Source organism: Salvia hispanica, chromosome 6 (genome assembly GCF_023119035.1).
Source record: "Salvia hispanica cultivar TCC Black 2014 chromosome 6, UniMelb_Shisp_WGS_1.0, whole genome shotgun sequence".
In the NCBI taxonomy this organism is placed as follows: domain Eukaryota; kingdom Viridiplantae; phylum Streptophyta; class Magnoliopsida; order Lamiales; family Lamiaceae; genus Salvia; species Salvia hispanica.
Window position 1 is genome coordinate 31,042,012 of NC_062970.1, and position 20,770 is coordinate 31,062,781.

The 20,770-nt window shown below is 42.9% G+C and overlaps 1 long non-coding RNA gene across 1 annotated transcript; it reads left to right on the top strand.

Annotated features, from left to right (window-relative positions):
* The first annotated feature begins 459 nt into the window (after positions 1-459).
* Positions 460-3,748, top strand: LOC125192331. Its single transcript, XR_007171363.1, has 2 exons — positions 460-779; positions 1,265-3,748. It is a non-coding gene; the product is annotated as an uncharacterized LOC125192331 (long non-coding RNA).
* Positions 3,749-20,770: the final 17,022 nt, after the last annotated feature.

Below are 20,770 nucleotides of genomic sequence, written 5' to 3' on the forward strand. Positions count from 1 at the left end.
ACATCTTAGCTTCTTAGTTAAGATTGTTGGGGTTGTTTAGGAATATATTTAGTCTAGTACTACACATTTTATGGGTTTAAATATTTATTTTAGCTGTCGTTGTGGCTGCTTAAATTTTTGAAAAAAATTGTGAAGCATCTTTAATGCTCCTTCATTTTGCTTTAAGAGTTCCACTTGAATTTGGCATATTTGGCATGAGTATAAAAAAAGTTGCTAAGAAAATACAGTGGAATGTGAAAAATATATTTTAATAGTGAAATGAATTAGGGGAATATGATCATGTGAGACATAACTATCATTTATAGTAAGGGCCTGTTTGAATGCCTTGTTAGACCCACGATAGGCCCATTTTAGTGCCTTTTTTCATTGTTTGAATGCCACGTTAGTACTAGCCCAACATCCGGGAAAATATTTGTGACCCGCTTTTTTTCTAGTTTCTTAACCCAATTTCAGAGCAAACCCTATACCTCTCCTCCTCTGCGTTTGTGGCCAACCATGAAAATCACGATACAAAAAGATGAGCCGCTGACCGATTTACCCCGTTTTTTTCTGTATACATACATTAGTTCCCTTTCGAATCATGTTGTTTTGCCCAATTTTGTTGTGTGCAAATCCTCTCTAAGTCCGATATCTACATCCTGCCGGCGGACTCAAGCTTTGCGGCAGCTACCCGGAAGACTCAAGCTTTGCCGCAGCTAGCAGGCATACTCAAGCTTTGCAGCAGCTACCCGGCATTTCATTGGAAAATCGACATGGTTGACGGAGTAATTGACAAAGAGGTATTTTATCATTACCCTTTTTTTGAGCGGATCTGAGCATATAATACACCAATTTTTAGGTAGAAATTTTCATATACAAGCACATTTTCAAGATTTTGGACTTATTCAATTGAATCAAAATTTTACTCAAGCTCCTTTTAGTTGATGTATTTTTAGTTGATGTATTATGTGAAATTATGTAGATATCATACTTTTTGAAGCATTTTTTTTCACGATTTTGGACTTCTTCAATTGAACCAAAATTTTAATCAAACTTTTTTTAGGATCTGTATTATGTGGAATTTTTTTTCAAATGGACTTATCCAGACAGTTGATTTTGCTAAGCTTGTGGTTTTAGAGTTATAAAATTTGAATGATTTGCACCATGGATCACCACTTTCACAAGAAATGACAAATATCATGTTAGTTATTGAAGAACTGATGAGAATTCATGACCGTAATATTATGCTGCTCCGTCATGTACTCTCGATGATGAACTGTCAAAGGCAAAAAAATAAGAGAAGGCGTCTTACTGGAACATTTGCGTTGCTCGATAGAATTCCTGAACAAGTCCGACACATGAATAGAATGGTTGGTATCACAGATAGGACATGCATTGATTATTTAAGGATAGACAAAAACACCTTTGGGCGACTATGTCGCCTCCTTCGAGATCGGATTGGCCTTATAGACCAGAAATTTGTGATGTTGGAAGAACAGGTGGCTATGATTTTGTACATATTGTCTCATCACGAGAAAACGCGTATTGTGGGCTTCAACTTTATGCGGTCTTCTCAGACGGTTTCCCACTATATGCATATTGTTTTGCATGGTGTGCTACAACTATACGAAGTCTTATTAGTGAAGTCTTGGTGCATTAGATGACACCTACACAAATGTGGTTTAGAAAGGTGGAAATGGTTTCAGGTTCGCTCAATGAACTGAATGCTCATATGTAATTACATTAGAATAATGCTTTAGAAAGTAGATGTCTTTTTTTACAATATTTTCTCGAACACAGGGTTGTCTTGGTGCATTAGATGGCACCTACATAAATGTTCGAGTGCCACTCGTAGACGTACCGAGGTACCGTACCAGAAAGGGCCATATAGCCACGAACACTCTAGCTGTGTGTGACTGATATTTGAGATTTGTATATGTGCTTCCGGGATGGGAGGGTTCGGCTAGTGATTCGCGCATCTTGCGTGATGCACTCAGTCGACTGATACTGAGATATTTTTAAACTGCGTGCACAATAAGGAATAGCAAGCTTCCCGGGTCCAGTGAATCCACTAGATCACAAGGTCTAAGAACTCACGGAACGCTGAAAGATCTCGGTCGTTGGACACACAGAATATCACTTCAAAACCCTCAACCCGCGTATACTAGAATTAGTATAGGGAAGTAGGGATCGATCCCACGAGCACAGATGCGAAATCATGCATTTAAAGGGCTTTCGGGTGGTATGGCTGCTGCCACGCAACGTGGGGTTGAGGAACTTATACTAGACAAAGGAAAAGAAATTTAACTATATCTAGATCTAAGAAACGGTAAACAAACACGTAACACAACTTGACATCATATCATCACTATCTCAAATCAACTTCCTGGATCTAGTAATATTGCTACCTAATCTAGCTAGACAGACTCGATGCATGCAGTGGGGACCATTTTTCCAAAAATAGAAACGTACGACCAAAAAGCTGCAAATAACCAACTCTAAGCCTAACTACCTACAAAACGCAAGCATCATTGGAATTTAACTGAAACATGATGAAAACAGAACAACGCTCGCAACTCAACGGCGACAACAATTGAACGTCAGAAGAAACGCCGAGAAAACCAACAAAAAAAACTCAGATCTCTATCTCCTAGATGAAGTAAAGCGAAAACGAAAGTAGAAATTCAGAATCCATGCACAATTCAGTTCCCCTGTTCAGATCCACACTTCGGATGCTAAATCCACTCCGGATCCAAGCATTCGAGACAAACTCCGATCAAAATCATCTCCATAACTACAGATTCGCCGATTCTCCACAGATCAACAACAACAACCACAGATCAACTCATATTTCCCAGATCAAGTACATAAAACATCCAACACAGAGAATAACAATCAACCTCCGAAACAAATATGCATGAACTAGGTTCAACTTTTAGGCAACCGTCCCCACAAGATTAAGGTCAATCCAACAGGCTGCACTTCTCCAAATTGGCCCCTTCCCTTCTTCCACCTAATCAATCTGTCAGTTCGTCAAGATAGCCTTTTACTTCCCCAATTGTTGGATTCACTCGATCACTCATTCCTCACAGGGATGTTAGGACCGAATCTCTCATAAGTTATTGCCAAACACCGAAGCGTCGGGTTATGAGAGTTTTCTCCTTTCTACACTTCGTTCCCCCTTTTATTCCTGGGTCAGGTTACTATTGCTTCCTGTCCTTAGACATATTTCCCCTGGTCTTCGTCCAACTTATACCTTCATAACTCAATTTCCCCTATTTTTTCTCCTTCAAGACTCTTCTCCCTAAGCATTCAGTGACAGCCCCATTTTACATATGTTAGCTCAAAATATTTTTTTTAGGCTTATAACTCGCTCTTATAGTGGGGCTTCACAACTAAGTCAGCTAAGACATCTTCTATCGTTCTTACTTCATCCAGATTGACCTCGGCTTATTAAAGGAAAAAGCTTCTAAGTTGAAATACATCCTGTCTTCAATTGCTCTCACTAAGGAGATCATGCCGTATTATATTCACCAACTCATGCGACACAAACAAAACCTAGACTTAACGACTCTTAACATTTTAAACACATACAAGCATTGACTCCCCTCCCCCTCCCACTTCACTCAAACTTGTCCCCAAGCCATCGTCGTGAAGGGGGGAAACATGACAGTCAATCCAACATACAACAAACAATATAACCAAATAAAACTTCTCCCACTTAGACCGAGCATCAGGCTAAGTGGGAGAAGACAACATTAAAACAAAACACTCATTTTGCTTGGAGGACTTCATTGCCAAGTCTGCAATGTTCCCCCGCAGCGCCTTTATCTCCTCCCGGGCCCCGCTTAATTCTTTCCGCATTCCACCGAGTTCTCTTCATCATCTCCTTCCTCATCACTTGCACTTCCTTCTTCAACTCCTCGACCTCGTCACTGGGCACAGCCTCCACAGCCTCCGACTCCGTCTTCACCTTATCTCCCACCTCGTAGAAGAAGGTTTCCTTGTCGTGTGCTTGGAACAGCCCTTTGATGAAGAAATATTCAACGCTGAAGGTCTCTGGGGGCTCACACATCACGACTAGAGGAGCGGTCTTGGCTATCTTCATGTTGATGTTCCGTTGGAGGTAGGCGCCGAGGAGATGGCATGTGTACATATGTCGCGCGGGTTTTCTTGTCATTTGATGGCATGCTTGGGCCAATTAGTAACCGACATGTACCTTCACACCCTTCGCCATACACTAGGTGAAGTAGAGGTCGGTGGTTGTCAGAGCTGAGTTCGCCGTTCCCATCAGATTGTAGCTAATAAATGTCTGGGCGAATCGGAGGATGCGGTCTTCAATGTGGGAGGCTTTGGAGTAGCTGGATTTGAACGCCCCCGCATTAGAGTGGGTGACCAGCTCCCATCCTGCTGTATCTTGAACCCTGGTGTGTTCTTTGGTACGCCGACCATTCTCTCATTCCAGATGCCTTCGTCATCATCAGCCCTGGAAAACAACCACATCCTCAAGGACCACTCCCTGATGCTCATATCATGTTCTTCGTTGAAAGCTTGAATGTGATGGAGTCCGTCGAGGTCGAAGTGTTCTCGAAGCCCAACGCTGGAGAAAACTCCCGAGCCAAGCTTCACCGACACCTTTGTCTCGGGCCGTGCCTACAGGCTACCAACCATCGCGGATACACGCGAACTCCTCATCGCATTCAATCATCTTAAGCTCTTCGAGCCGCACGTTGCTGGCTCGATTTCGCCATCTTCCATGCGCCATCTCTCTTTCAGGTGTTACTGCTCTTTCACGCCATTCACTCTGCACTCTCCTTAAAGCCAAACCTCCGGCCATAGTTAAACTCCTCATCGCATTCTCCGGTTCTAATCGGACCTAGGAGTATGCTCACTCGTTCCTCGGTGGAGGGAACTTCTAAGCCGCTGGGGAAAGTGGCTCCTCAACCTCCTTGACGAAGTGGAGGGTCCATCAGGCTGGACCGGGTCGCTAACTTTCTTGGCCAGCGGCTATCTTCCGCCTCATCAACCGGCCGTCCCTCGGCAAAGGAACTCTTCTTTCTCGAATAGACCAAGTCGTCCACCTTCGTCTAGTAGACTCTCCCGCGTCTCCGCCCTTCGCTCTTCGTCAATCCTTGGTTCGTCTTCATCCCGGGTCATCCACCAGTCCACATCGTATCTTGGCCTTTCTTCACTGCCTACCGATTGCTGGTTCGTCTCCCCAGTGTCTTTCTGCTTCCATCTGATCCACCATCAACTCCTCAATATAAACAAAATTTCCACATCACTCCGGCCCTCCATCAGCTCTGTAGTTGACCCTCTAAAATCCTTCAGTCTCATCCCCGATCTCCATCAGTTTCTCCCCGCAAATTTCTCCTGCATCGGGGTTTCCCTCGACAATTTCTTCCTAATAGGGTTTCTCAAACAACTTCCCCAGATCCGGGTTTCCCTTCTTTCTCACCCTCGTGAGTTAGGATTTTCACTTTCTGTCCCTCTGACTCCACATTCTCATTACCATCATTCTACTCTACCGTTCGCCGTCGCTCACCCGACGCCTTTCTTAGTCCTGTTTCCTGGGGATCTTGGTGCTCTGAGCGTGTTTCCGTCATTGGAAACCGTAGTCCGGTGTACTGGGTCGAAGTTTAGGCCTTTCGGCGTGAGAAATCATAGTTTGAGCCGTCGAATCAACAGCGGATCATGCAGCGGGTGCGAGCGTGCCTGCGGATGTCATTATGTTAGCCTGAATTAATGGCGGCATCTTCCGCTTGATAAAGCTTTCCAATTACCGCGCCAATTCCGCCAAGAACCGCATCGTATGGGCCTGGATTCTGCTTTCCCAATCCTCGCAATATACCTCCTAGCCTTGAACTCCTTGTGGTATGAGTTTGGATCCATCACCGTAATCAAATCAAAGAAAACTGGAAATCGGTTGTGGCTGCCCAGAATTTTGAGAGAGATAAAAACAACGTAGAGAGAAGCGGAGTGAATCGGCATTTGTCAAGCTTGAGATTATTGGAGAGAAACTCATGTTACTCTTGTGAAAGGATTTGGTGCGGCTGCGTGCGCATAAGCAACCGTACACCTCCAATAAATATCGGCCAATTTTGAAATTCAAATTTTCTCCATCCCCCCTCCCCCTTAAAATTCCTTCTCTGGGACTTCCTTCCTTCTAGCCAATTTCCCCATCAATTTAATTTCAGATACACTTATTTATAAAAAAAATGAAAACGCCAGACTCCTAGGTCGAGGATAAAATTCATTACAAACGATTTTCCTACGGAGTCTGGTGCTTCGAAAATATTTTTTGGAAGATTTAGATTTTCTCTTTTTTTTGGATTTTTACTTATTTTCACAACGCAATTAAACTATTTACACACTACTTTTGAGTATTCCCGATATTCCCTGGTTCGCTGCAGGTTTAAAAATGTGAAACCAATTTACCCGACCCAGTGGATTCATCGAGAACACTACCTTGTCTCAATGCCTAGGTGATACAGGTGTACGTAGTGGCACTTCCTCCACTAATACAACTCTCGTAATTATCCCTATAGACTTTCACTCTATGACCATTAACAAGGAAAGGATGAAGTTAGGAGGCACTTCCTGATCTCTATCGTCTATCTCGCGAGGCCGATAATGGTATATGGACCGATCCACTTAGACTTTAACTTTCCCGGCATAAGCTTGAGCCGGGATTGGAAAAGGAGCACCTTCGTCCCACATGGAGTTCCTGACTCTGAGGATTCTTGTCATGCCATAACTTTGTCCTTTCCTTATAACATATAGCATCATAAGACTCCATTAGTTGCTCCAGCGCTCTTGTAATCAGAATCTCCTTTCCTCTTCACAAGTCGGGGCTTCACTCATCTCTTTGGACTCAGCCCGCACGCCTTGTGCTCTATACCCACTGGGCAGTTGCACATTTTGCCAAAACTGCCCTATATAAGGCGCATACATTCCGATAGGAGTCTTGAAAGTAATACTAGAAACTTCCATAATGCATTACCGAGCCTCTTACTCCAAGCCTTTTCCTCGAGGGATTGACTGCCTTCTCCGCATTGCCTTTGATCTCTCAATTAGAAATTCGCTTGGCCGTTAGACTCAGGTAGGGAGTAGATACCCTATGGTGCACACCATATTTCCTCATCGAGCCTCGATGGTGCGATTACAAAAATGTGTTCCCGGGTCCGAGACAATGGCTCGAAACTCCCGTGTCGTTATCAAGATATTGGCCTTCGAAACTTTCGTTTGCCTCTTCATTCTCCAGGTGTCAGCAGCCTTTGGCTTCTATCCATTTAGACACATAGTCCACTCGGCGACCAATATATATGTGTTCCCATAGGATGATGGAAATGGTCCCATGAAGTCCATCCCCCACACGCCCGAAGATTTCGCAGTATAATCACCGGAACTCGGGGCATCTCGTCCTCCTTGAAATTCCCCGTCTCCGTTGGCACCTTTCGCAACACCGACAAACTCGAAGGCATCCTTATTAAGCGTCTGCCAATAGAACCCACTATCCAATACTTTCCCCTTTTTTTTCCCTTGGCCCAAAGTGACCTCCACCCCCAAGGTGGGGTGATTAACACTCTTTTTTTGTTCCCATTCGGGAATGCAATGCCCGATCACTTGACCCGACACATCTTCCAAAAGTAAGGATCCCCCAAAGTAATTTTTTTTGCTTATTTTTTTAATTTTTTCATTTTTGGGCTCAAAATTTTTTTTGGGAATTTGGGCCCCGAAGTGCACAAAAGGTTTTTTTCCCTTTCAGGGTTGTATGTGAAATTAGAGTGTTTTCCCAACCGATCGGGGAAGAGTTTTGAAAAATGGGTTTTGATAACCGACGACCGAGCCCTGACTTAAACAAATTTCCTCAAACTTTTCCGATTAGAGGGGAGGTGGGTTCGAACCCCACGAGGAGGACACGTTTAGATAATGGTGATTTTCCCCGGGTGTTTGGTTACTCCCGCGTTGGGTTGAGATTTACCTAGACCGGAAAAAAAAGGTAGTACTCTCCGCCCTTAGTAGGGGGAAAAATAAACGTAGGGGGAGTGTTCTTAGAAGGGGGGACAAGGTGTGTTGGGAGACATAGGGAAAGTGGACAAGTTAAAAAGGGAAAATTAGGTAAAAAGGGTTCGATGGGGGGGCTTTCGGATTCAAGCCACACCCAAAAAGTAGGGAAAAAAAAAGTAAAAGTAATTTAAAAAAGTAAAAGTGGACCAATTAAAATTGATTTTGACGTTTTTTTCTTCCCAAAATTGGGCGGGAAATTTTGATAAACACAAACAACCGGTTAACTTGATTCACAAAATTTAAACTCGAGATCCCTCGATTAAAAAAAGCTTGAAATTGGTTAAAGGTAAAAGAAATTTTACTTCTTTTTAACCCCCAAGGTGGGTTTACAGTGGAAAAAAAACTTCCGGGACCTTTGATTAAAAGCTACACTTCAAATCCCCACAAGAAATGAAACTTAGAAATTGAAAGCAAAGACTAAATCCTTCCCCAAAGGAAAAAGCAAACTCAAACCAAAAATGACATGCAAATAGAAACTTCATAAAGTAAAAGGGGAAATTAACAATTCTTCAAAAAAGCAACAACGATGAGTGTTTGCAAATAACTAGCAAAGAACAAAGTAAACTTTAAACCAAGCGATTAAGGGTGTTTGTGCCCTCGAGGCCGATACTATCTTTGCTGCGATAGCGTGGAAAGAGCGAGGCGATGACTTCTCCCGTGACCTCTTTTGGACGTCAAGTGACCATAGGCGTAGCGAGGAACGAGAGGTAAGATAATCTTGAGGATGGATCTTCTAGAGAATTCTCTTAAGTGTGATTGTCAAACTCCTAATAGAACTCACCTACTCTCTCAAAATGGCTTAACTTTCCCTAGATAATACAAATGCTCTTTAGGAAAAGCATCGGGTATGGCCTCTTCCGTTTCTCCTTGAAAATTTCCGCTTCAAGTGATCGGCTACTCTATTCTCTGTTCGTTTTTTGTATCTCACTTCCCAATCAAACTCTTGCAAAAGCAACACCCAACGGATTAACCTTGGCTTAGACTCCTTCTTTGCCAGTAAGTACTTTATCGTTGCGTGATCTGTGAAAACAATAACCCTCGACCCAAACAAATAGGGTCGGAGCTTTCGAATAATTACCACGACAACCAACATTCGGCTTCTCCGTGGTATCATAATTCTTGAGCTTGATTTAGAGTCTTGGATGCGTAGATCACATAACCTTTCCCATCTATCTTTTGACCTAGGACAGCTCTTACAGCAAAATCATCGCGTCACACATTATCTCGAAAAGATGGTTCCAGTCTGGCGCCCTGATTATTGGTGCTGACGCACGGGTTGTCCTTGAGTAATTGAAAACTATTACTTGCATCCCTCATCAAAACGAATTCCCACATCATTGTGCAACGAGATAGGTGAGCGGTTGCGATTCTTGCGAAATCCTAATAAACCTCTATAAAATCTCGTGACCAGGAAGCCTCAGCTTCTTTTTGGTTTAGGGTAAGATAACTTTGATATCACGTCACTTTTGCCTTGTCTACTTGTATCCTGCTAGGGGGCTAGCGTGACCCCGGGACAATACCTTCGAGTCACCATGAAGTGGCATTTCTCGAAATTCGGGACCGGAGTCTTACTCTGGCATCTTTTCAATACTAGGTTAAGAGGCTGGCAAAACAAATGTCGAATGAGTCTCAGCTATACGGTAAAGTCATCCATGAATATCTCAATGCATACTTCAAGCAAATCCGAAAAGATACTCATCATACACAGCCCAGACGTCCGGTGGTGCACGACCCCAAGCGGCATTCTTTGGTATGCATACGTGCAAGACGTGAATGTGGTCTTCCGATCCTCTGGTCACGTAGATGAAGGAAAATGAAGGAGTAAGGAAAATGATCCTTGGTAGCTATTCAGCTTCCTATAGTCAATGCACATCCTCCACCCGATCCACACCCCGGCTAGTGGGCACCAATTCGTTCTTTTCATTCTTGACAACGTATTCGACTTTTGGGCACCATATGGTGAATTGCAGCCCACTCCTTATCCCAGGGATGGAGTAGATGATCACACAGAAACGTTTCAGCACACTCCTTGAGAACTTCCTCCATGTTGGGATTCGGCTTCCGTTGTGAGTCACCGGTGAAACCCACTTTTTACTTCCTCTTAGGATGTGGTGCGTACGAGAGATCGGGGCGATTCTACTAAATCGGAGAGGTCGTCCAATTGCGTTCTCCACAGAGGCGAGGATTTTTTGCAGTCGGGTAATGTCTCCTTTCCCAGTCCGGGAGAATTTTCCAAGCGGCCACATGGGCGTCCGCTTGATCTGATTGACTTGGGATTTTTGCAAAACTCCATGATGAAAGCCCTGCCCAGTTCCTCCATGCATCCAAATTCATTGTGTTCATTGCACTTACCTTACCCTATATACCAGTCGATTAAATGGCTCAACTCCGAGTTGTCGATTGTTCATGTCAATTGATGCAAAATTTATTCTTGGACCAAAGAGGAGTTAACATCTATAGCATACAAAATTTCTTTTCATTTCCCTCATCATGCTAAATGTATATTTTTCCCCATATAGTCAGTTATAAATCGTTCCATCAAAACGTCGATAATGGTCTTAGCGGTACGTAGAACGGTCTCCCTAAAAGAGCACGCCACGCACTAGACTGTGACTCATTATCATTCATCTTGTTAACATAGAAATCGGCGGGATATGAAAGAAATCATGCACCTTAGCCATGACATTTTCTAGCACACCTTCGGGACGAATGCAAGTCATCCATTGCTTGGATTACCACCTTGGTATCGACCATCCAACTCTTTATCGGTTTCTTGTAGATTGAAAGGAGACTTAAAACATTTATAAACTTTAAGACACACATGGAATGCTGACTGTCTCCCTAGAAATGGGTAATCATGAACATACATTTGATGCTGTGCATTTTGAAGGCATCATTCTCTTTTGTATCACAATGAATGCATTATACCCGATCACAATCTTTAAATCAGCTTTGTCTTCCCAGTATGAATTCCTTGATACAGACTTGCTAAAGCGAGGCATCTTCGGGAGCTGCGAAAGCGGAGTTGATTTCCGGTTTACTGAAAAATTTCCATGAGGAGAAGTGCTCCTATATCATCATATTTTCTTGGCCTTCCCCCTCGGTATGGAAACGGCTTATTCAGCTTCACCGCATTTGTGGAACTCAGTGGGGTTTATGTGATTTCTCTCAGCTCCTTTGCATAACTGGGCTCAGATCTAGGAAAAATGGATCGGTTTGCTCGGTAAGATCATTCTAAATCTCCTTAGGAGGTCATCCACGAATATGAACCTGAATTACAGAGGCTGTCCTTGTGAAACACTTGGCTCTCCTTACTTACTGTGCGGGTGTGTCTTCATCGTTCTCAGTAGTGCATTCATTCATAACCCATACGATCTCGAGTGATCGACTAATGTTTACTCGGTCGAGGTGGCTTGACGCCCAGCGGGAAGTTTTCCTTCATTTTCCACATCTCATTGAAAATCGCTATATGAGACAGTTGCTTTGTCATCATATCCATGTTTGTGTTCAATGGGCTCTTGGGTTGTACCACGTCATTTGTTAGGCCATGTTGTGCATGAAGCTCTTTGCTGAATTCACTGGAGTGGCGGACCATGTCATCCAGGAGACTCCTTTGTAGTTTGGGAGTTGAATTGATTGAATTTGACCTTTGACCTTGGTTGCCCTTGGTTTGCCGATAATTCCCTTGATTCCCTTGGTGGTTATTGTCTTTTGGTTGCCGGATCCTTGATTCCCTTGATGGTTAGGTTGGAATTCGATAATTTCCTTGGTTATTCCTACGGTGTGGTGGCGCATAGGAGCTCTGGATTGTTACAGTTTACGCTTCCCGATTAGTATGATCTGGTCATGTATCCCAAATTCTTTGCTGGCTGCTCGATTTATACTGACAGGTTGGTGCCTCTCTGGAGGGTGTGAATAATTTGTGATCTGCGGTGGAGTGGTTGATTTGGATCGTTGTCGGTCCATCTAAAGTGGGTGAGTTCTCCATAGGGCCTCCACTTTTGCCTTCCACGATTCTTCCATCCGAATTCGAACCCGTAATTCGCTGGGCTGATACTGCTCCTTCACGGGGTTTGACCGTATGGTTGAGATTGTCTTTCCTGGACACGGGGGTTCTCATTCTCTTGTGGGGCATAGGGGTTGTACTTCTCAATTGCATCAGTGCTTTCTCCAACTTATCGGCCTCCACTTTCTTATCATCTTGCTCTGTCCTTGCATTGGCCGATCCACTTCTCCATATTGCTGCGGGTATCATAGGCACTTCTTCGCCTCGATCAATCTCCCGAAAGTTTCTCTGGCTTCACTTGCCTTGTGCGGCAAGAATTTCCCCGCTCAAGGAATTCATCAAATCTTTTGATTCGGGGTTTGCACCTTCGTAAAAGCGAGATAGTAAGTCTACGCACTCGATCATCTTGTGGTTCGGACAAGCATCCGACAGTCCACGCAGACGGGACATTAAGGCACAAGAGAGACTCATCGCCTCTTGCTTGCACTCCTGGATCTCGCTTCTTCGGCGCGTTCGTCTTATTGGACGGGAAAAAAAAATAATCGGAATTCGACTTGAAAATCCTTCCATGTGTTGATCGAGTGCGGTGGGAACCTCGGCGGCCAGTATTGCTTTCCCCGCAGGGCAAATGGGATTGCCACGCAAGCGTAGTCTCGGTCGCCTGGTTCTGTAAGTTGTTTTTGGATCTTGCATAGCATCTTAGGCTCGTTTAGGAATTCGTAAGGACATTCGTTCCGCCGTCCCGGGTGTGGGTAAAACTCCTAGCACGTTGTCTTGATATCAATAGACCTTCGAGCGGCGGTTGAGGCTATGGCATGGGCGGGCTCACGTCCGGATGCGCGGTGAGTGAACATCTCGGATCGGGATCTTCCAAATTGTGTGCCATATCTACGTCTTCCTCTTCCTCAGTCTCGAAATGCTGTTTATAAATAAGACGACTTCGGGTCTCTCCTCCCGATGAGTACCAGCTCCCTTATAAACACGTTCGAATGGAAATGGATCTCACACATCCTTGGCACCACGATGCGGGTGATGATAGTGGATGTAGACTCCTTGACACCGCTAGTATCGGCGTGACCCGGATAGGAACTAATGACTTCCGAAATGGGAGCCAGCGTTCATAATATTTGGAAACAACAACAACGAAACAAAAGAAATTAAACTATATACCAAAACCATCTAAACACAGCAATTGAAACAAACGCCGTCCATCCCAAACAGCAGTAATGAGCAATCTTGAGATATTTTTTAACAAGCTAGTGCACAATAGAATATCAATCTTCCGAGTCCAGTGAATCACAAGGTCTGCAAAAACTCTGCAGGCAATGAAAGATCTCAGTCGTTGGACACACGAATATCACTTCAAAACCCTCGGCCAGCGTATACTAGAATTAGTATAGGGAAATGAGGCCCGATCCACGAGCACGGATGCGAAATCATGCATTTAAAGGGCTTTGGGTGGTATGTTCTTGCTTGCTTTACTTAACGTGAAGTTGAGAACATGCCTAGACAAAGGAAAAGAAATTTAACTATATCCTAGATCTAAAAGCTTGGTAAACAAACCACGTAAACGACTTGACATCATATCATCAACATCTCGAATCAACTTCCTGGATCTGGTAATATTGCTGCACCTAATCTAGCTAGACGAGACTCGATCGTACGGTGGGGACCATTTTTCCAAAAATAAACGTACGACCAAAAACTGCAAATAACTTGACTTCTAAGCCTAACTACACAAAAACATGACATCATTGGAATTTAAGCTGATATGATGAAAGCCCAGAGTACGCTCGCCTTTCAGCGGCGACAACAATTGAACGTCGGAAGAACGCCGAGGAAAACCTTGACAAAAAAAACTCGAGATCTCTATCTCTAGATGAAGTAAAGCAACTTGAAAGTAGAAATTGAGAATCCATGCAATTCGGTTCCTGTTGAGATCCGCGCCCGGATGCTAAATCCGCTCCAGGATCAAGCATTGAGACTCTCGATCAAATCATCTCCATAGCTTCTGGTCGCCGATTCTCCCACGGATCAACAACAACAGCCACGAGATCGGCTTCATGGCATTCCGAGATCAAATTACATAAAACATCAACCACGAGAGAATAACAATCAACCTCAAAACAAAACTCCTCAAAACATAAAATCAACATAAATCAACACCAGAATCAGCACCATCATGGCCCGTAAAAATAAAATTCATGATAGAAAGTAAGTAGCAAAACGGACAATCGACTTAGCAGTGAAGTTCGACGGAAATCAAAAACAGTGCATGTGGTGTATCTTCGCCCCCTCCTTGAGTACGGTGTTGCACAAATTTTCGAATGAAACCCTTCTGTCCAACAGAATTCCCATTTTTCCCAGAAGTGTGTGTGTGTGTGTGGCAATTTGAGAGCTTCATCGTCCTATATGATGTGTGCGCATGCTCACCAGCCCCTATATGCGTGGAAGTAGGTCCAGTGGGGATCTTTTGTGTGAATGGTATTTTTGCCCAGCAGCACCAGACCCCTTAGTAACCTTTTAACTAGCGATCCACGCTCCTTTGCGCCTTTTTTCTTCCGAGATTACTTGCCTTCGATTCTTCACAGACTGGCGAATTCCTTTACACAGCTTAAACAATGTGTAGACCCAGTAAATGGTGATTTCTTATCACATAACCGATGCATGAAATTGGCCTTATCGTCGACTACACGACCTCAAAAGTACCAAAAGGTTATCCAGCAAGGCAAGCTTATGTGTATGTTAGGTAAATATTTTCACAATCTTTTAAAATATAATCTTGTATAATATTTTTGTTATGATCATCTACACTTGTATAGGTTATTATTACCTTTGTGATAACGAGTATGCAAATAGCGAAGGATTCTTGACGCCATACAAAGGGAGTTAGATACCATTTAAAAGAATGGGCCCCTGGTTCCTTTCAGCTCCTCAAACCCGTGTAGAGCTTTTTTAACATGAGGCACACGAAGGCAAGAAATGTGATTGAGAGGGGCGTTTGCTGTGCTCAAAAATGCGGTGGGGAATACTTCGAAAGTTCAAAGTTTCTATCCAATAGATGTTCAGACCCTCCTCATCCACGCCTGTTTTCTATTACACAACCATTCGCAGCCAAATGGAAGTGGATCCAATAGAAGATCAACGAGTGGTGATAATGACAATGACAATTGTGTCAACAATGGAGCGGATCTGGAATACATTTCGTATGTCGAGCCTAGCAACGCATGGAATATGTAGAAGGGATGATGATTTGGCATAGTCAATGTGGGATGATTTTAATAAGTAGATATGTTGAATAGTTTTATAAAAACTGCACTTTGTTGTTCTAAACTTTTTAATAACTTTTGTGTGTGATGTTATATTCTCGTCATTTGTTATGCTGGATGACTGTTGATTTATTTCAACTCTTTGAGTATAGTATGTTATTTCAATCGCATAAATGTGAGATATTAAGGATAAAAAAAACAATTCATGGGATTCATAAGGGAAATCAATGAAATTTGGGAAAATAAAGCAAAAAGATAGATTAATAGAATCCCCAAAACCCCAATCCCTAAAATTCATTAAAAAAAGGGCTTTTAATCAAGTCTTTTTGGGCATACATAAAGAAAACACAAACTATTACACAAAATAGAGAGGGCCAAAAATATCATCTCAAAAAAATTTGGGCCCCCTTTATGGGGCAGGACGGGGAAACTATTAAAACCAAAATTTTCTTTAAAAGGCTAACCCCGGGTCCAAGACCCCCCAACCCCAAACGTTCGAATGTGACATGGCCAAACCCGCCCATTTCCCCCAATTGGAAGGTACATCAACACCCCCCAAGGGCTTTTTTGTCACGAAAATAAGGTGTCATCCATGTTAAACCCCCAAATCTTAGATTTTGATTTAGCCACGTTATCTCGAACGTTTAAAAACCTTGTGGGGAAGTTGTAGATTCATGGGCCGCCATACGAATATGTTGCCCCCAAAAAACCCTTTGGGTAGCTTTTTGGATAAAACGAAGATGTTATATAATATCATGTATGATTCGAATTTTTGCATATTAAAAATGTCTTACCAAAATTTTTATGTGCTTTTGGGAACCACAACAAAAGGGTTTTGTGATCGTTTATGTCAATTTCCCGAGTTGGGTTCTAGCTCCCCCTCCCAAAAACAGGCCCCTCCCGGCCCCGGGCCCCGGGTGGCTTTAACCCGAGCTTTCCAAACCAGTACCCGGCCTTATGATCTGAAGCTCGGTTTCCAAAGGGGAAAGTACTTCAGTTTAAGGGGAAAATTTGGGGGGGCAATATTTGTGTGCAAATTCCCTTTAAAGGGTTATATATTACATTTGGATCTTCCAAACATGGACATCGGGGAAAAGTCTACGTTGGACTTCAAAGAGCCCCGGTCCCACTGGGGAATTTTTTGTCGGAAAAATTTTAAAATTTTGCTATGCAAATTTTCACGAACAAACTCCCATCCCGTAACAAAGTACCACCCCTTTGCAATCTTAAAACCCTGCATCCCAAACATTCCACCTGAGTTTTTTTTTCGGAAAGGGGGGATTTGGGCTCTTTTCGGGGGTTCCCCTTATCGGATGTTCTCCCCAAAAGAGGTCAAAGTGGGCTTGAAATTGGGGGGGGAAATTTGCGGTGGGTGTTTTGTGGGCGAACTGATAAGACACGCCGATAACAACAAAACGAAAACGACCCCTTAAGAAAAACCCCAAAAACAACCCGACCCCCCTTTCCCTCGAACCACAGGGCGGCCCCAACCCAAATTTAAAGACACGAACCACTTTGGGCAACCCGACCCCGATAACAACGCGTATTGAAAAATGAGATTATAAGAGTCATTTAATAAGTATTGAAAATTAAAAATAATAAGAATTAATAAAATTAAAATATTATTTGTTAACGGATAACACGAACACGACACGAACATGACACAAACACGCATTATTAACGGATAACACGAAGCCCGACACGAACACAACACGAAATTATCGTGTCCTTAATGGGTCGACCCGATAAGGACACAAACCCGATATGCTCGACCCGAACCCATTAATTTTGTGCGGTTCGTGTCGTGCTATCGTGTCGTGTCAAAAATTGCCGACTCTTGGAAATGAGGTCCCCAACTCGTCATTAACCTAGCCCTCGAATCGATTATCAAAGAAGGACAAGCAATGAACTTTGTTTCAATGATGTCAAGCTCGGGCTGATGCACTCAAAGCACGCTATCTCTCTTCAATGAGATTACAATGACCCATGTGTGCGTTGGATGGTCCATGATAACGTGGTGATGGCGATGAGCTTGTCGGTCGAAACTCGAAGCTAAATCACTACAATTTAGTATATTACAATTTTGATGAGCGAAATATCAAATTATTAGAAGACTCCGCGGTCTAATGCATGCATGTGTGTATATTTACTATGATTATTTCGAAAAACCCCTTAGCGGTGTTTACTACTACGAGACGAGCCACAATCGCTATTCGCCACTATTTGGGGATTATTGGACATTGACATGGATGACGAGACAACGATCATCATATCATGGGACCTACTACCGAGTGGTTGACAATTTTCATGGTCCCTATCTTCGCATCTCCGTGGATCTGACGAGTGAACTCACCATGTGTTCAACGTGGTCCAAAAACTAAGCGCAAGCTGTTTGTCGACGAATCGAACGGCGATAAACATTCTTACAATGCTCCACCCTCACCTTAGCACCCATTTGAGTGTCCATGGAAGCTGAATATGGATAATCAACCACCACGCCGTATGGATCGAGCTCAAATGAATCAGCCTAAGTTCTCGCCGGAGAGGGAGTTCGATCGCATCATGCAGCCCGTGTTGATGTGGATCCATGTATTTTATGATCCATTTCCCAAGGATTACCATTGAATGATGCTTGATCTAACTATTTTTGTGAGATTGATTTTCAATTTATCAACACAAGACTCAAGATAATAAAGATCCAACCAACAAAATTGAATCTAAACAAGAATGGATGGAAGATTAGGAATGCAAAGCATGTGTATAAAGATGAGATAAGAGAGCTACAACCATGGACCTTAACCAAAGATGGAGACAACCCTAGGCAACTTTCATTAGCTCTATCGCCCCTTGGTTTCCACTACTCAATGGATACACTCCATTGATGCATACCTCTACTTGAATCGATCAAAGATGAAACAAGTAACCTTCAAGGAAGGAATTGGATACAATCCTAAAAGGGGAAAAACTCTCTAGGTAGAAACTTTAATTCAGCAAAAATCTAAGGAAATGGAATAACATCAAGAGGTTTTTATACTAAGGGTCCAAAATAGAAAGTTGGCCCACAAAATCTAAAACGGCATAATCGCCGTGGCGGCGTTTTCACGAGCCAAAACGCCGGCCGGCGTTTCCTGTTCCCGGCGAATTTCCACCGAGCCGGGCGCGCGAAATGCTCGGCCGGCGTCCTTCCGTCCTCGAGGCTTCGCCCGGTCGGGCGACATGTGAAACGCCCGACCCGGCGTCGAAATCTCGCTCGGCCCTCGTTCTTGGCCAGACGATCCTCAACTTGGCTCATCCGTCCTCCTAGGCTCCTCCTTGGACTTTTGAATGAAAGTTGCGAGTCCATCCCGGCCTCGTCATGGCTCTCGTCATAGGTCCACCAAGTGAGGTGGGTATCACGTGTCCAGGGACCGCAAAATTGCACCTTAGTTCGGTAAGTAATTTCTTTTTGATGACCACTTGACTACATTTTACCTTTCATTGTCGTGGATGGATGAATATGAAAATGACATCCATAAACTTCCCTTATGTTTATTAAATAGTGTGTACTTGATGCGTAGATGTAGTATGCGAACTTTGTCTTAATTGTCATGGTGCCTTATTTGAAAGGGACACTAAATCTATGAAATTATAATATGTATAATCGCTTTGGGATTTTGATGTGAACAACTTTAATTAGCTTTGATTATTCACGAATATAGATGATGCATATGAGCTTGTGTAGCAGTGAATTGTGATATGTGATTTGAATATAATTATAGAAGAAGGACCTATACTGAAGCCTCAAAAAGCAATTAAAGCACCAATATTGCTACAAATTATGTAACTAAAAGTTCAATTACAAATCCATTGTCACTACAATACCAAAAGCTAGTACCAGAACACATAAACCATGCATTGATCCAAATGCAAGTGCTTGAAGTGAGCATTGCAGATAAGATCCACAACAAAAATGCATGTAATATGTGTTAACAAAGACATGAACATCTATTACACAAATATTACATGCATTGATCTAAATGCAAGAGCTTCAGTGAGCACTGCATATAAGATCCACAACAAAAATGCATGTAATATGTGTTAAGAAATATCTGCCAAATATATTACACAAAAGGCTTGCTTGCACAAAAAAGTTTGAACTAACTTCTAGAGAATCAATGAGTCTTTCCTCCTCCAAGAGGAACATCACATCTTACGTGCGTGCGATCTCGTGAAGCCCCCTTGAAGAGATCCATCAACTCAGGTTCCTTAACCAGCCGACCAACAAAGAACTTGTGCTTCAAAGTGAGACCCGACACAACACCAAGTTGATTGAAAATCTCGCCCAGCTTGTGCGAGATCAAACTCATAACCACGTGTTGACAATGTCTTCGATGTTCATTAGTGTCTTCATGCATTTGCTTCATCAAGTCAACCAATTTATCCATCGAGTCGATTCCTTTCGTTTCCTACTTCCCTGCCTTGGGGTGTTGGGAACATTGGGGACATCGACACATTTGGGACATTATGGACATCGGGGGCATTTGGGACATTGGGAACATTGGGGACATTGGTATTGCTTCGAATCGACATCATGATTCATACCTTCGGAGAACTTCATCGTGAAAGAGCTCCTCAAAGCTCATAGGGTAATTAGCCCCAACAATTCGAGTGAAGGTCTCTTGTTCATTCGCGTTCACAAAGGGCAACATTTTCACAGATCTCGCAGAATCGAGTGCCTTTCCACCACCTGCGCACTCCTTGCCGAAAACCTCATTCGTGTCCCAATGTGGCCAAGCTTTATCCCGATGTACTTCACATTGCCATCCTTCTATAACATAACTAAACACCAAGGTAAATCGAAATAATGCAACTATGTCTACTATCATATATGATTATTTGTACATAAAAAAATCGAGAGATTTATATACCATATATGTAAAGCATTCACCGAACGATTTTAGCCCTTGTTCTTAGAGTTTGTATACTAGAAATCACGTTTCGAGTGATTGAATATCGTAAAACTCTTATTTTATTTTCCAATAAATAAAACAGATTATTTTTTTGTCATAATGTTGTTATGTTTTACATTTAATAGATGTTAATGCATGTTTAAATGTATAAGTTAACTTAACAAAGTCTAAGTCTTTGTTTTAGTAGACCTGAGTTGTGGGCGTCGTCCACTTTAAGGTAATACGGTCGCTTCTAAACAAAGAAAAAGATGAATTTCACAACCTAGTTGGAATTTGACTATCCAACGAGAAAGGTTGCAATGTCATCCCGCATATTTCTAAGCCTACGAAATAAGATGACATTGGTGTGGTACAGCGATGAACGGATCTAACCAAGACTTGCCTTGTATCTACCTGAAAGACGAGGTCTTGATAAAATTTTTTTCTTAATCAATGGGTTAGCATGAGCATACGGTATTAATTATGCACTCGCTTTGACTTATCAAATGGTGCGGGCC